The 16,859-nt window shown below is 43.2% G+C and overlaps 1 pseudogene; it reads right to left on the bottom strand.

The window, feature by feature from the left end:
* The window catches only part of LOC129323374 (ornithine decarboxylase-like), an 80,746-nt pseudogene extending 66,108 nt beyond the window's left edge, over window positions 1-14,638 (bottom strand).
* Between the last annotated feature and the right edge of the window lie 2,221 nt (window positions 14,639-16,859).

The raw sequence follows: 16,859 nt of genomic DNA, 5'->3' as shown, positions 1-16,859 counted from the left end.
CCAATTCCATGGGAAAGGATCCTGTCTTATCTGCTGTTTTGACCTTGGCCAGCTCAGCACACCTCTGAGAAGTTTTGCTGTATGAACTCGGGGGGGAGGCTGGGCTCCAGGAGTGTGAAATGTAACAACCTTTACTCTATGATTCATTCCTAGCAACGCTTTGCTCGGCCAGGATCTCTAATCCTGGAATATGCACATCTGGGCTTGAATGCTGTCTTTCACAATAAACCTTTCGAAACCAAAAGACCTCGTCTTCTTGCAGAAGGGAGTGAAACAGACTATCAAGTCTGGAATGCCATAGCCTGACACATATCACTCACTCATCCATCTCCTTCACCCACCCACCCACTCTTCACCTATCTCATCAAGCATTTAAAGATACAGGCACACATTTACTTGGAATCATTACAGATGGCCAGTCCGATCTTGCTTTGGATTCCTTGGTCAAGGGTCTTGAGGCTATGACGGTATGGTTACATCAGAGTCGCCTGAAATTGAATCCCCTGAAGACAGAGGTTTTGTGTCTGGATCATGGGGCAATCGAGCTGGGAACCGGCTCCCAGCCATTGATGGGGTACAATTGAAACCTTCCCTGATGGTGAGGAGTCTGGGTGTGACCTTGGATGCTACACTTTCAATGGAGGCCCAGGTCATGACTGTTGCCAGGTCTGTCTTTTTCCATCTTCGACAGGGCAGGCAACTGGTGCCCTATCTTTCACCACAGGACCTGGCCACAGTAATCCATGCAACGGTCACCTCCAGGCTAGACTACTGCAACTCACTCTATCCTGGACTGCCCTTGGGCCTGACCTGGAAGTTACAGCTGATCCAGAATGCAGCGGCACGCATCCTTACCGGAACGCCCATCCAAGCGCACATTCATCATGTGCTGTGCCAGCTGCACTGGCTTCCAGTGGAGTTCCAGATCTGGTTCAAGGTGTTAACCTTGGTATTTAAAGCCCTTCATGGACTGGGACCTCCATACCTGCGGGACCACCTCTTCCATTATGTCCCCTGCAGGGTGTTGTGCTCTGCAGACAAGCAACTCCTGGTGGTCCCTGGCCCAAAGGACATCCATCTGGCCTCAACCAGGGCAAGTGCTTTTTCTGCCCTGGCCCTGGCCTGGTGGAATGCTCTCCCGCTGGAGATCTGGACCCTGTGGGACCTGTTACAGTTTTGCAGGGCTTGTAAAACGGAGATGTTCTGCTGGGCCTTTGGCTGAGTGCCAGTGAGTGTCCTTCTTCTTCCATCTAAGACCACCATTTCTTCCGGAGCTGCCCTCAGCCATCTGCCATGCCTGTATACAGACTCCCAATATTTGTTTAAATAGCCTGCTCCTGGGCTATTTTAATCATTTTTAAAAAAATATTATTGATTTTATGTTTCTGTGATTTTAATGTATTTTTTAATGTTGTTAGCCACCCTTAGCCCATCTGTGGGGAGGGCAAGGTATACATCAAATAAATAAATTAAGTTACGGTGAGCTTTTGAGCTGGTTGATGTCTGTGGACAGGACCATTTAGGGGGTGCTCAATAGGTTTTCTCAGTTGCATTTTTTTCAAGAAAGTAATCTGTATAAAACTATGCCCCTCTTGAGGTCTGTGCCTAAGGCGGCTGCCTAGTTGGTCTAATGGTAGCACCGGCCCTGTCTATAGTTATGGCAAACAGAAATGGGGAAAGGGGACAGCCTTGTGTAGTTCCCCTTGCTATATGGATATCTATCGAATGTACATTGTTAGTCCTAACTGTAGCTTTTGGAGAAAGATAAAGAGCATTAATGGCATTTTAGAATTGGTCGCCAAAACCCATTTTTTGAAGTAAAAGTTTTAGATATGGTATTTCCACTTAATCAAATGCCTTCTCTATATCAAAGGTCAGAAGTAATGCAGGGGTTTTGTATGCTACACAGAAATTAATTATAGTTAAAGTGTTACGTGTATTGTCAAAAAGATTCCTTATTGGCATAAAGCCAGTCTGGTCAAGGTGAATGTAGTTGGTTATTTAAATTTAGACAATGTTTTGGCAAATATGCTTGTAAAGATCTTTTGGTCTTGATTCAGTAAGGGTATTGGTTGAGAAGATTTAGTATTTGTAATATCATTGTCCTTTTTTGGAGTAACTACTATTTCAGCCTCTGACCAAGATAGAGGGATGCTACCTCCTATCATAACAGAGCTGCATGTGGCAGTTAGTGGAGTTGAAAGTAGGTGAATGTATTTTTTTGTAAAAATTTGGCAGGGAATCCATCCCTGTCTGAAGCTTTGTTATTTTTTTCAAGGATTTGATAGTGACTGTAACATCTTCTGTTGTGACTGGCTGGTCCAGATATTGTTTATGTTCTTGTGAGTTTTTTTCCAAATTTCCTGTGATGATAAAAAAATTAAAATATAATTAGTGTCAGGATTGTCTGATGTACAAATGGTTTGGTAGTATTCAGCAAATACATCGGCTAATTTTACAGAATTAGTTTGAGTTTTTCCTGGGTGCCTTTAATAGCTTGTCTAGAATGTGAGGAGGTTTTTCCCTCTAATTTTATGCAAGTAAGTTTATAGATTGGGTGGCCTTTTTGTGTTCATATTCTAGTTTTCTTATTCTAGATATCATTTCATTTCTAATGTTTTCTTTTTGCTCTTTATGACAGGAGGCAATGGAGATTAATTTCCCTCTAAGTACCACTTCCATAGCATCCTACACATGGATTTGAGGAATGCCACATAGTTTGTTTCTATTGTTTAATTTCTAAAGAGACTTCAGAAGAAATTTATTTGTTAAATAAAAGTGATTTATTTAGTTTGCAATTTGTTTGATGTCATTTATTCTCAGTGTACATTCTGTCCAAGCATAGTCTGTCCACAACTTGTCACCAATCCTTGATGTAAGAGTTTGACTAATTAATTTAGGAGATAAAAATATGTCATTTAAATATGTAATTTAGAAGATAAGAATATGTAATCAATCCTTGTGTATATATTGTGGATAGAAGAGAAGTATGTATAGTCTGTTACCAGTGGGTTTTGAAGATGTCACTAGATCAATAGATAAAGCCTAAGAGCCATTAATTGATCTTAGCAGCTTAGTAACTGTATTGTTAATTTTAATTGCTTTGACATGATAGGCAGTAAAATTTAAAAGGTCATTCAGAGAGGAGTGATACAAATGTTTACTGCTGACACATTGATTTACCCATGCTGAACGAAAGCAGAATTGAAAGCCAAGAGAATCAAGTGCACTCTACATGAAGACAGCTCGCCAGGTTGTTTTGATCTACAAGCAGCTCTCCACACTGAAATCATGCTTTGCAGTATTATCCAATACAATTTTTAAAGTTTGTATATGTACACTCACACATTATGCAATGCATTTATATTTTGTATCACTTTCATATTTATCAAAATACTTAATTTCACAGGTCAAGGGATGGTGTGATCGAAATATAAATTATAATAATAACTGTGCTTATATACCGCTCTTTTACACATATTAGCGCCTCACCCAGAGCAGTGAATAAGTTAGTGTTATTCTTATCCCCACAATGGAGCTGGGGCTGAGAGGAGTGGCTGACCCAAGGCCACCTACTGAGCTCATGTCAGTAGTGGGATTCAAACCAGTAGACTGCTGATTATGGTTTAGAACACATACTTAGTGAAACATATGCATTCTAAATAACGCTGTATGAACTTCACTGTAGTTCTTTTTCTAGTATGGTGTATAACTGGTGCTTCTTTATCTTTGACAGCCAATTAAAAATAGTGAACAGTATCAAATACATGTTCTGTAATTGTTAGCAGAGACCAAGGATGATCTGGTCATGTAACTTTTCCTGTCATTTTTACTATCCATATCTCTTATCTTGCAGCTGGGCATAGTGGTACTTTTGGCTAGGTAGAATATCACATGATTGGAAATAGTAAATAGTGGTTTGATATTTATCTATGTTATCATATGAAAAGATGTTAGATTTCTGCATAAGATAATATATAAAAATGGTAATCCAAATAGCAGATCAGGGTTTTGGCCAAAAGAAATCTCATGAAGATCTAGGCAGGAAACTTACCCTTGTAATATGTGCTACGGTAACTTGAATGCATTTCATCGTTAATCTGACTGAGTTAGATTTCATTAAGAAATGTTAGGAAACTTAATTCTTGTTGTGTTCATCTGTTCTATTTTTCTGTTTCATTTAAATGAACATTGATATTTTGATACCTCACTTAATGAAAACTAGTGTTTGTTAATGAAAGAAGCCATTAAACTCTTAGGAGGAGTCTGTCTCCTGGTTGGGAGAGTGCAACAAAAACATACATCCCATTTATTTTGTACTGAAAAACAGTTTCTCTAAAACAGAGAAACGTGTTTTCAGTTCTCACTTGAAGGTTTCAAGCTGCTCAGGATTTAAGATGAAACCTTCAACCCATCTCTACCGAGTATTTAATACTTTTTACTTAATGTTTAAAAGTTATGTTTAATATTTATGCCTAAAATGATTATAGAAGCAATACTGTTTGAATTATCTATATACTTATTTGAGATGGATTAGTTAGTAAATTTACAATTTTATGAAATTTTTACCATTTTATAACATTACAACTTTGTACCACAAAAGTTTTGCTTGTAGAAGAGGTTGCCAAAAATAAAATCCCCACATCCCCCTGGCGGAGGGGCGGAGGGGCGGAGGGGCGGAGGGGCGGAGGAGACGACGACGACGACGACGACGACGACGACGACGACGACGACGACGACGACGACGACGACGACGACGACGACGACGACGACGACGACGACGACGACGACGACGACGACGACGACGACGACGACGACGACAAAGACAGCCAGGCCCCCGGGGGTCGCGGCTGCACCGCTCCCCCCGACGCCCCCCGCCCCGCCTCCGGCCCTCTTGTAGGGGACAGTCTCTGGAGTTCAGGGGTGTGTGATTTGGGGTGATCCAAAGATTGTTTGGGGTTTCAGAGGGCTTATATTTTCACCACTTCCTTATTCAAAGCTATGTCTAATACAGGGTGCTTAGAGACAGTCAACATTTGAGGACTTAGGTCCAGAACCAGAGACTGGATCAGCACCAGCACATGTCCTCTTGTAGGGGACAATCTCTGGAGTTCAGGGGTTTGTGATTTGGGGTGATCCAAAGATTATTTGGGGTTGCACAAAAGTGCCTTCCCCCTTGCTCCTTCCAATTCGCCGAGCAAAAGAGAGATGAGATAGACAAGGGCTGATGTAAAGAACAACGTATATTTGCAAATAGGGTACAGGCTACAAGTGAGCTCAGAGTGTACCAGAGAACAAAGGAGCACATGCTACTTTTAAGGGCTCATGACATCACCCCGGAGAAACGAAAGCCACATCCAAAATAAGGCACCTGATCTCTCTACACCTATGGATAAGCTATTCTCCATTTCTCACGACAGCTTTATTACCCTCCTTGTCTCCATGGTAGTTACTCGTTACTTTCACACACACTCCCTTCCTCCAAAAGGAGGGAGGGGAAACTTATAATTCTCCCTTTGTCTCTGCCTCTGCATCTCAAGAATGTTCAGTTATCTGTCCAAGGCCAGACCTTCCCTTCCCATGTGCAACCAGGGAGAAAGGGGGGGGGGGCGGCCAAAAGACAGAGACCAGTCACCTAAAACACAAAGAATCCATCCCAAGCCGCCTGCTAGCTCAATATCACAGCTATATGATTAATATAAATTTGCTAATCCCACAAATCCCCCCTTTGTTTCTCTTGAGATTCCTTATCACAAGTGAAACATTCTATATTATTAAGACACTTATGCATAGACACATGTGTTCTATCTACTGGTGAACAAATTCTGTATCAGGAACTAATATTTTTACAAGATAGTATAAATTATATACAGGGGAATGTAGTTACAATATGTAAGCATTGCCCAAAGAATTCAATATCAATCCCTAATAGACATACAAGACAATATATATATATAGAAAAGCAACATCATAAATAGACATTAACAATTAGCCACAAAGGTGGTGCTGCAGCAACATAATCTGGAGGGCTAATAGTTCAAATGGTTCATCTGGGATGACTTCGCTTATGGTTAGGATTTTAATCAGGTACTGCTGTTCCTTCAGGAGTCAGGTATTATCCTTTCCAACATGGAAAACATTTATATCCTGTAGTATCATACCACTCTTTGGCTATAGGGAAAGAAGCCCCAACATAAAATGGAGACGTATCCCAACTTGTGCATTCTTAAGCATAGATACTAAGGAGTGTAGGTAGGCAGGCAGGATAATACATAGTGCCATCTATCTGAACTCTTCAGAGCTTTCAATAGACTTTCCAGTCATGGATTCCATCTAGCAAAAGAGACAGGTCACTTTTTTTCTTTTCCCAATCTGATGAGCTGTATCTGTAAAACCAATCACACAGTAAAACATTTCTCTAAAGTTATCAATGCAGCTCCAAGTCCATTTGGCCTGAGGACAGGGAGTGTTACTTCTTAAATAAAGTTCTTCTGAGTGCTGGCCTCATGTAGATCTTCTAAATGGATAATAACACACACACAACTTACTCTTTGGCCTGAAATGGGAGTGGAAATACCAGTAGATTGCCTTAGCATATGGCTCTTGTGAATCTGACATCAGAGCATCCAGGACATCCATGAAACTAAACACTGGAAAATGGGTAGCTTAGGTTTTTATCTTTAAAGCAGAGGAAATACAGCTGGGACTGGATTAAGCACAGGATCAAGTTATCTTAACTCCAACAATAACAATTTAAGGTAAGCACACACAAAAAACACAGTTACTTAAAATAAATACAAGAAAGTAACTGGAGGACCACAGAAAATAGAATGGAGTCACTGGCGGATGAACAAGATAGCTATGAGACTGGAAATCAAATTCCCTTATTCCATGAGAGAGAAAATAAGGAAGGAAAGAATAGAACAAACCACAGAAAATACAATCTCCAAGTAAGGCATTTTTAAGATATGAGGAGAGAGCAGACCGCTGTGCAAGCTATAATCAATAACAATAATAATTCTTAGAAATTAAAACTAACTGAATGCCTTTTGAGGCTAGGAGGGCATGTGCTGGCAGGAACAAACAAGTGAGTTACCTGTTAGGCCCTTCCTGCTAGTCAGGATAAACAAAACCTTCAGAGATTACAAGGACTCCAACGAAATGAACAGGACAGTTGGGAGGGGGAAACTGGAATACAAGCACCCCTAAGGGGGTCTCTCTCTCAGGACCTGTCTTACCAAGAAGTCAACATCCAAAGCCGAAAGGGGGTTTGTAGTGCAATAAGCCACATTCTCCTTCTATTCTTCTTACTGACCATTGACATGAAAACACATCGGATTGAGAGGCCCATGTCTTATCACATCACCACCATGCAGTCTTTTTTGGTTAGGAGTGAGCTTACCACTTCAATTCCCCCACATTAGTACACCACATTAATAACATTCTGATGCTGGTTCCAGGACCTGGTTCATGAACATGGATGAAGTTATGTACAGAGGACGGTTTAAGAATGGAGTCACTTGCTGTCTCTCTCTAAAAAAAACACACGATTTAGAAAGGTCAGATCCAAAAACAAAAATAAATAATTTGGTAGCCAGATGACTACATGCCTTCCCCCCCCCCCGCTTACCAGTGGTCTCTTCGCTCCTGAAAGAAACATCTTCAAACACAAGAATCATGATCAATTGTTTAGGACAACAGTACCAAGAATCTTTGAACGTACACTTTAAATTTCAGGTTCAGGTCAGACTACAGAAGAGAGAAGGTAATACAATACATACAAAATTGAATTAACACATTTAATTCTATAGCTTCGCTTTTCTTGGATGCTTACACTAGGTTGAATTTGCTTTTCCTCAAGCAAATTTACACCTATAAAATTGCTTTACCTTTATCTGGACCTAAATAATTCCAAACAATAGCCCAACAAGATAGCACGTTGTTGCTTCTTAACAAAAAAGCAAAGCATTACAACTTTAAGCTTACATACATATGTTGAGACAATTGAGGTTTCAATCATAGCCTCTTTTTGCTATTAAGGGCTAGGAAGGAGAAAACTTAAGTTCCAACACTGGAAGGCACTTTACAGGAAAAGAACAGATCAGCCCTTCTGAAACAATGCAGAAGGGAGTATCAAAGAGTCAGTAAACAAAGCTGTAATAATTACATTTACTTATTAGTTTCAAAGTGATAGTCCCAAGGAAAGAAAAAGAAAACAAGCTCACATCATAGGAAGAAATAAACCCCCGGGGTTTTTTTGTTTTTTTGTTTTGTTTTGTTTTTGAAACCCTTTTGAAGTTCCTTTCTGTACCTCCCTTAAACATTTAATGCATAAAACACATACAAAAATCCCTCTTAAAATATTCTAGCTTTACCTTCTCTCCTTTTTTTTATCTAAATTCCTTTCCTACATTCCCACACCTTACTCTCTGACTTTCCTTCCCAATTCTTTAACTTTAACTTCTATATGGATCTCTCTCTCACAGAATCATAGAATCATAGAGTTGGAAAGGGGCCATACAGACCATCTAGTCCAACCCCCTGCCCAGTGCAGGATCAGCCTAAAGCATCTCTGACAAGTATTCATCCAGCCTCTTCTTGAAGACTGCCAGTGAGGGGGAGCAGCTCCTTGCCCTCCTCCGAATGACAGCCTTTCAAATATTTAAAGAGAGCAATCATGTCCCCCCTCAACCTCCTCTTCTCCAAACTAAACATTCCCAAGGCCCTCAGCCTTTCCTCGTAGGGCTCAGTCTCCAGACCCCTGATCATTCTTGTCGCTCTCCTCTGCACCCTCTCAATTTTGGCCACATCCCTTTTGAAGTGAGGCCTCCAGAACTGCACACAATACTCCAGGTGCGGCCTGACCAAGGCAGTATAGAGAGGTGATATGACCTCCTGCGATTTAACGCTATGGCCCCTTTGATACAACCCAGTATTGAATTAGCCCCCTTCCTTTTTTTTTCTTTTCACCGCATCACACTGACTGCTCATTTATTTAGTTTACAATCCACTCTTACCCCAAATCTTTTACATATACTACTACCCAGAAGTGTATCCCCCATCCAGTATTTGTGCTTCTCATTTTTGTGGCCCAGATGTAATACTGTGCACTTGTTTTTGCTGAATTGCATCTTATTCACAGCTGCCCACTTCTCCAGAGTATTCAGGTCTTGTTGAAGTTTAATTCTATCTTCTTGGGTGTTTGCTACCCTTCCCAATTTGGTATTATTAGCAAATTTAATGAGCAGCCCTTCCACTCTTTCATCCAGATTAAAAAAAAAATTGAAAAGTACTGGGCCCAAAACCGAGGCCTGAAGCACCCCACTGGACACCTCCCTCTAATCTGATGAAATGCCGTTAACCACCACTCTTTGAGTGCGGTCCTTCAACCAGTTCCCTATCCACCGAACTGTCCCACAGTCCGCTTCACAGTCCTCCAGTCCACCCATCAGAATGTCATGGGGGACCTTACCCTTCATCCTGTCAGAACTGTGGCTAGATAATGTCCTTACTCCAGACTACCTTATGCAATCAGACAAAAGCCCGTTGTTTTCAAAAGTTTACTGAAGAAAGAATTCATTATAGTCCACAAGCCTGAATACAATATTCAGGATGGTACATGTGAATTGTTACCAATGACAGGCAAAGCATGAGGTACAAAGTAACAGATCCCAGTAGGCCCAACCTCCCCCCATAGTTCTCAAAACAATCCCTTTGAAGCTGAGAAAGTGGAAGTCATCCAAGGCTGGACAAGCGGTAGCCAAAACAATCTCCCTCTGTGAGAAAGCTGCTTGGGAACATCTTGGCACCTGTGAACAAAACACTCATACTACAGAAAAGGTTAAAATGGAGTCTCTTTGGTTACAGCATATGATAAAGCTTTCTAAACCTGACATTCTGCCTCCTTTAAGATGCTCCCCCCCCCCAGGTTTATGTGGATAGTGGTTATGGAATGCCCTAACTAGTCTAGGAGCATGAACATGTACAGAGTTCACCCATTCATCAAACCCAGAATCAAAGTCCTTCCACCTGATCAGGTAAAACAGCTGATTTCTTTTAAGTTTAGAGTCCAAAATTTGTTGTACTTCATAATGGGTTTGATCATCAATTAGAGTTGGGATAGGAGGGGCACGGGTGTGCCACTGATTTGCTGGAGGAGCGCGTTTCAACAGGCTGACATGGAAGGTATCATGTACGTAGCGTAAATTCTTTGGTAAGTCTAGAGCAACAGTCACTTTGTTGATTACTTTACGAACAGGGAACGGTCCTAGAAATTTCAGAGCAAGTTTGCGCCTGGTTTGTGTTACTCTGAGATTTTTGGTGGAGAGATAGACAAGATCCCCTGGCTGTAAATCCCATTCGGCCGCACAGTGGCAGTCGGCATACTTTTTGTAATCCTGTTTGGCTTTGTCGAGATGTTTTTTAATTAAAGTCCATTGTTGAGCAGCTTCCCCCCACCATTCGGTGACGTCTTTGGATGCTGAAGTAGGAGGGGGGAGCGCTTCAAACGGGAAGGGTTTGAAGTGGAAGCCATAGACCACTTTGAAGGGTGTTTCCCCCGTGGAGGCATGTACACTGTTATTGTAACAGAATTCTGCTAGAGGGAGTAAATCGACCCAGTTATCTTGTTGGAAATTAATATAACAGCAGAGAAATTGTTCCAATATTTGATTAGTTTTTTCTGATTGTCCGTCGGTTTGAGGATGATGACTTGAACTCAGACCTTGTTCAATACCCAACATTTGTAAAAGCTCCCGCCAGAAGTTGGCAACGAATTGTCTGCCGCGATCCGAAATCACCTTGGATGGAAAAGAATGTATTTTTACAATGTGCTTTAGAAAAATGTCAGCCAGTTTCCGAGCCGAGGGTATAGTAGTGCAAGGTATAAAATGAGCTTGTTTGGAGAATAAATCCACCACTACCAAAATACAGTTATGTCCCTTGGAAGGGGGTAGATCCGTAATAAAATCCATGGATATGGCTTCCCATGGTCTGCTTGGTGTTTCTAACGGTTGCAATAACCCCGGTGGCTTGCCTTTGCGGGATTTGGCACTATGGCAAATGGGGCAAGATGCTACATATTGGGAAATGTCTTTGCGCATGCCCGGCCACCAGAATTGGCGTTGAACTAAATGGAGCGTTTTTAAGTACCCATAGTGTCCTGCCGTAGGGGCATCGTGACAGCGTTGTAAAACTTCTTTTCTCATACTGTTGGGTACATAGAAGCGGTCTCCCCAAAGCCATTCCCCTTGTTCCGATCATTTCAGTTTGTCTTTGGGTACTTCCCCCCCTTCCTTTTCTACTTCGGCTTTCAGCTTTTGTCTCCATCCCAGATCGGGTTGAGGAGGTTGAGTTGTGCGGCTGCGTGTAGTCACCACTCCCCCTAATTGCGTAGGCGAAAAGATGGTGTCTATAGTCTCCTCCTCTTTACTTTTGTGCTGGGGCATGCGTGATAGAGCATCGGCCAGAAAGTTAGTCTTACCAGGCAAAAAATTTAAAGTGAATTTGAATTTTGAGAAATATTCCGCCCAACGCAGTTGTTTAGCATTTAGCCTTCGGGGGCTGCGTAAGGCTTCTAAATTTTTGTGGTCCGTCCATACTTCGAAAGGATGACGGGATCCTTCTAACCAGTGTCTCCAGGCAGCAAGAGCTGCCTTTACAACGAAAGCCTCCTTTTCCCAAACATTCCAATTTCTTTCTGCTTCAGAAAATTTTCGGGACAGAAAGGCACAGGGCTTAAGTTTCCCGTCTTCCCCCTTTTGCAAAAGTACGCCTCCAATCGCGGTATCACTGGCATCGACCTGTACTATAAAGGGGCGATTTTCATCGGGGTGTTGAAGAACGGGTTCTGAAACGAACTGGGTTTTAAGACGGTTGAATGCTGCTTGGCATTCCGGTGTCCAAGGCAATTTGGCACTCGGTTTTTTGGCTTGGTCCCCCTTGTCTTTGGTTTTTAACAGTTCGGTTAGGGGGAGTGTGATTTGAGCAAAGTTTGCGATAAATTCTCTATAGAAGTTTGCAAAGCCCAAAAAAGATTGTAATTCTTTGCGGGTAGAGGGGGTTTGCCAATTTTGTACTGCTTGCACTTTGCCGGGGGCCATTTTCAAACCATCTTTGGAGATTCAGTAGCCGAGATAAGTGAGTTCTGTTTTGTGAAACTCACATTTAGATAGTTTGATGGGCAATTTGTTACACATTAAAGTGGTCAAGACTTTTTTTACAAGTTCTACATGTTCTTCCTCAGATTCCGAATAGATTAAAACATCATCTAGGTACATCACAACTCCTTTGTATAAGAATTTGTGCAGTACTTCATTGATCATGGACATGAAAACCGAAGGGGCCCCGGCCAGGCCAAACAGCATAACTAAATATTCATATTGGCCGAGGGGCGTGTTAAAAGCGGTTTTCCATTCATCCCCTGCTCTGATACGAACGTGGAAGTAAGCATCTTTCAAATCCAATTTTGTAAAGATCTTACCTTGAGCCACGACGTTGAGTAAATCTCTGATGAGCGGGATGGGGTAGGCGTTGCTGGAAGAGACGGCGTTAAGTCCCCGAAAGTCTGTGCACAGTCTTAAGCCCCCATCCTTTTTTTTAACAAAGAGCACTGGCGCAGCATGTGGGCTGTTAGCAGGTCGAATGAATCCTCTTTGAAGATTGGTGTCAATGAATTTGCGGAGTTCTTCCCTTTCGTTAGGGCTCATGGGATATAGACGGCCCTTGGGCAACGAGGCGCCCGGTAAAATTTCCACAGCACAGTCCGTTCTCCTATGGGGAGGTAATGTATTGGCTTCTTCTTCTGTGAAGGCTTGGATGTAAGCTCTGTATTGCTTGGGTATTTGGTTGATTTCTTCTTGGGTGAGGAGAGCGTGTTCAGTGAGGGTAGGATTGTTACCCCAATTTTGATTCCAACGGTGACTTTTGCAAGCATCATGGGTGAACGTGATGCTTCCCTCTGCCCAGTTTATGTAGGGGTTGTGATCGCACAACCATCGGCTTCCCAGAATCAAGGGGTATTTGGCAGTGGTACTAATAACGAACGATCTTACTTCCCAATGTTGTCCCATGCCGGTTATGACCGGAGTGGTTTCAGTAGTGACTGGATTCATGTTAGTGCCATCCATTTGCTCAAAAATAACTGGCGTTTCCAATTCTTTAACAGGAAGTACTAATCCATTCACTAGGGCTGGTGCAATAATGTCTCTGGAGCAGCCCGAGTCTATCAGAGCTTGTACGCGGATGTGCATTTTTCTGTCTGGGTTCACCAATGTTACAGGTATGAAGAGTATGGACCCATGAGGTCTGTTCAGAGTAGGAACTGACTGAGTTTTGATCTGCCGTTTGGGTCCTTTTACGACAGATCCATTTCGTTTCCCGTGGTCGGGCTCTCTGGATTCTCCTCCCCGGTTAGAGCTGTTGAATCATAGTCCATAACTTCTTCTAGCTCTAGTCCTCTTTCAGGAGGATTTCTAAGAGACGCCCCTCTACCTCTTGTAGTTCTGGGAGCTGGTGTTGGACGAGGCGGTGCCGGGAAGACTGCGGGGGCTGGACGCCTTAATTGGAGCGGAGTTCTTTGCACAGGCCGGTACGGACATTGTTCCACAAAGTGACCGCTTTGGCCACACTGCAGGCATAATCCTTGTTGCCATCTAGCATCTCTGGGAATCAGTTGTCTTGGGACGGGAGTCTCTCTGGGCCCAGGTGATTGTAGCGGCCAAGGAGTGGTCCCCCTTCCAATCGATCCCGGTAGTGGAGAAAGATGCGGAGTGGTACCTCTTGGTAACGGCGCTAAGAGTCTCGGTAGAAAAGGTTGCCCCCCTCCTTGGGATGTCGTTGGGATGATTGGTGGGGTGATGGCGGGAGGCTCTCCTGGAGGGCGTTCCGGTGTATCGCTCGGGGTGGTTGGAGGTTCCTCTCTCGGTACTCCCCCACCATTCCTGTTCTCCTCCACGTCTTCCTCTTCTTCCTCTGTGTTTGGGTCACTACAGGGATCCTCTGGTTCCAGGTTAGGATCCTCTATCAGAAGCGGCTGGCCTGCTCCCGGTTCCATTCTGGGAATATACTTTTGTAGGTTAGACAGGCTCTGTTGCAGACCTTCTGGCAGTTCCCGATTTCCTGTACTAACCACAAGTACAGACAGCAGGTGAACTGCATGGGCTAGACTCTCTTCCATACCTGCCAGCCGTTCCTCTAGGATTTGTACGCGACCCAAATTCCTGTCAGTGGTGTCGTTATCGGGATACTGTCGAGGTGGTTCCTCGACGTCATACGAGGTATCCACATATTCAGCGCCTGGCCCAGCACCGGCTGCCCCGGACCAAGGTCTTAGCTCCCCCATGCCTTGGGCCCCTGTGCCTTGCTCTTCTTGGGACCTTCCCGCTAGGACCCCTTTCGCTAGTCCCGTAACTGCTGAGATCCCAGCATCAATTGCTATGGTTCTACTTTGTAATTGTAACCACTTGCGTTCACTTAGTTCGTGTTGCCCCATCCACGGGGTAACATCAGCATAGTCCCAACTTAGCACATCGTGACGGGATGTTTCCCACTCCAACCGGTCGGCTTCTCTATTCCAGTAGTACCAGGGTTGGCTACTAGGTTGCTCAGCAATTGCTTCTAAGCTCCGCCGGTTATCCATCGGGGGTTGCGTGAACAATGTACTCGCTCTTCATTCTCGCGCTTCCCGCGGCCTCGCGCCCCACTGTGTCGGAGTCAGCAGGGACATCAACGGATTTGCTTTGGCAGTTGGCCGGGTATCCGTTTTACTGGGGGCGAGCGTATAAATTGTAGTAACAGAAGTTCCTGTCCCGCTGGGTACAGGTCCTTGAGGTTCCAGTCCTTGAGTGCCGGGGGAGGCATATGGATCAAACAAAGGGTCCCTGTCGGGAACGGCTTTGGTATCCGTCTTCTCCGGCTTAGGCATTGGAAAAATAGGATTGGTAACAAAATGTCAGAACTGTGGCTAGATAATGTCCTTACTCCAGACTACCTTATGCAATCAGACAAAAGCCCGTTGTTTTCAAAAGTTTACTGAAGAAAGAATTCATTATAGTCCACAAGCCTGAATACAATATTCAGGATGGTACGTGTGAATTGTTACCAATGACAGGCAAAGCATGAGGTACAAAGTAACAGATCCCAGTAGGCCCAACCTCCCCCCATAGTTCTCAAAACAATCCCTTTGAAGCTGAGAAAGTGGAAGTCATCCAAGGCTGGACAAGCGGTAGCCAAAACAATCTCCCTCTGTGAGAAAGCTGCTTGGGAACATCTTGGCACCTGTGAACAAAACACTCATACTACAGAAAAGGTTAAAATGGAGTCTCTTTGGTTACAGCATATGATAAAGCTTTCTAAACCTGACACATCCTACACAAAATTTAACGTACCATTTCTCCTTCAGTATTCCTGTTTCAACTCCCTTAAGACAATTTGGTTCAAAAAAATCACATAGATCTTTACTTAAGAAACGTGTACTAAAATTCCTTGATTATCGCTAAACAGGGAAAGAGGCATTTAGCCATCACATAGGACCACAGAAATCATAAGATAGAAACCCATACAACAATGCAAAGGCTAGCACAAAACCAAGTTCCATGGCCAAAAGACAAAGAAAGGAATCTACCCCTCTTTTTCCTTCTCCATAGGATTGGGATAGGGCACAGGAGCATTCTGCATTCCGTTGCCCTTGCTCTATTATAAAGGAGAGTTGTACTTGCTTGGCTCTCTTAATCGTAATATCTCTCCAGTGCTGAGTTACTGCTGCTAAAATTTATTTCACCAATGTTTAGCCGGATAACCTATAACCACCAAATTAACCTTTTTTTTTTTTTTTTGGTAACTATGGCTCTACCACTCTGATCATTTTCTGCTTGCAGCCTTGCTCAATTGCAGGTGGTTTCAAGTCTGTCTCACTCAGCAAGAAAAAATAAAACTACAGAGTGCTTGGATGTGCAAAGGAGTTAATAATAATTTTTTTCCTTTTTTTTTTGCATTGAAATCTGATTCACACTTGTTAAGCATAGACGCACACAAAGCTGTCTAGCTCCCCACCTTGCTTCTTCCTCTCCTTCCCAGCGCTCTGCAATGGAGGAGGCTCCAGAAAGCAAGGAGAGGAACAGGAGTTCAAAATCAGTCAGCAACTGGCAGCTTTCCAAAGAGAAAGAATCAGCATTTGTAAGGAGAGGAAAGAAACAGCAGGCAAGATAATCCAGTTTGCCTAAACAGAGCTCAAGAAACAGGTTCCCAACTCCTGTCCAGGAGTCCTGTTTTGGGTGTAATGGGGAAATACCAAACTGAACTTAGATGCTAACACCAAGTGTCATAGACAGGTCTAAAGCAGATTAAGACAGAAAACAGAGGGCACTCTCTCCAGGCAGGAGATACTAAACGTAGAAGATTGGGCTAAGCTACAAAGTCATATTCATGGAGGAGGAGAGATGTTCTCCCCTTTCCCTCTCTTCTGCCAAGCTGGAGTGCAAAACGGCATGTGTCCAATCAGTCAAAGATTGATCACAAAGAAAAGCCAACAGAGACAGAACTAAAACAAATAGACCAGACCTATGAGCAGAAGATGCCAACCCCAAACAAAAGATTAGTTGAGGTTAAAGGCAAAACTTTAGCTTCTTATCACTTTACCAAATCTGATTCAAAGGCAGGATTGTTAATTGACCCCATGGTGACAGGGGTAGTCAATAGGAGGTGGTGTTAAGGGGGCTAGCAGCCCAGAGTCAGAGGAGACAGACCAAACAGTTCCCGACCTCCTTCTGACAGCACCCCTTGAATGAGCAGGTTCAAAAGGGGACGTTTCTTCACTTATTTTCTCAGATTGAAAAATACCAGAAAAGTCAACCAAATTCTTT

Source organism: Eublepharis macularius, chromosome 2 (assembly GCF_028583425.1).
Source record: "Eublepharis macularius isolate TG4126 chromosome 2, MPM_Emac_v1.0, whole genome shotgun sequence".
NCBI classification, from domain to species: domain Eukaryota; kingdom Metazoa; phylum Chordata; class Lepidosauria; order Squamata; family Eublepharidae; genus Eublepharis; species Eublepharis macularius.
Note: the sequence above shows the minus strand (reverse complement) of the source record. Positions and strands in the feature narration are given on the sequence as shown.